The sequence below is a fragment of the Eumetopias jubatus genome, unplaced genomic scaffold, assembly GCF_037043125.1.
Source record: "Eumetopias jubatus isolate StellerSeaLion01/CBP00866 unplaced genomic scaffold, mEumJub1_p1.0 scaffold_5, whole genome shotgun sequence".
In the NCBI taxonomy this organism is placed as follows: Eukaryota; Metazoa; Chordata; class Mammalia; order Carnivora; family Otariidae; genus Eumetopias; species Eumetopias jubatus.
The window spans coordinates 96,280,566-96,281,586 of record NW_028274811.1 but is presented as its reverse complement, the minus strand read 5'-3'; positions in this window follow the sequence as shown (position 1 = coordinate 96,281,586).

The following is a 1,021-nucleotide window of genomic DNA, read 5'->3' as shown; positions in this document are numbered from 1 at the left end:
TGCCAGTGGAACTGGTGACTCTTGATCTCAGGATTGTGAGTTCAGGCCCCACATTGGATGTAGGGATTACTTAAAAATAAAATCTTTTTTTTTAAAACAAAGATTTTATTTATTCATGAGAGACAGAGAGAGAGAGAGAGGCCGAGGGAGAAGCACGCTCCCATGGAGCAGAGAGCCTGATGCGGAACTCGATCCCAGGATCATGACCGCAGCCGAAGGCAGACGCTTAACCATCTGAGCCACCCAGGCGCCCTTAAAAATAAAATTTTGTCTGATCAGAACCAATAAGGTAATCAATCTGTCACTTGGGCCCTCTCTGTCCCCCGAAAGGCAGATGATGTAATCCACCTAAGATCCTTTTGTCTCCAAAGAAAGGCGGCCACACCGTAAATAATCCTTTTTTGTTTATGACTTCTTCGTCTTATCTTTAAAACCTTTCTTTTTTGTAGCCCTCTGGATCTTCCCTCCAACTGCAAGGTGGGATGCTGCCTCATTCACGAATTAAAGCCATTTAGATCTTCAGATTTACTTGATTTTTGTCTTTTAACACTTTCCTGGCAATTAAAACTACCTGAGAGTATTTGCTTTTTTTGTGTAGCATATCTCTTGGGGACCTTGTCTGTCTCATTTCCAGCTTGTGTTCTAGTGCCTAGAATAGCGTCCGCCATGTTAATGCGCACAATAAATGCCTGTTGAACAAATGAATGGATTTTGTTAATTATGTGACCATTTCACAAAAGGGCAAACTGAAGCCCTTGAGAGACAGAGGCCTTAAGTAAACGTCTTTGTCCAAGTTAGTCCAAGTACAGAGCAGCTGTTGTCCAATTCCCCTCAATTTCTCTGCCCCTGCCCCACCATTAAAGTCCAAAGGCAGCAGCCGACATTTCCCGGGGGTGCGGTTCTCCCCGCAGTGTCGCCGGGATCCCGCCAGGTGGCAGCAGAGGTGGCGGCACACAGTCGACAAGAGCGGGCGGTGCGAGAAGGAGGATTTCCGCTTCCGGGAGGGGCTGGTCGTTTCCGC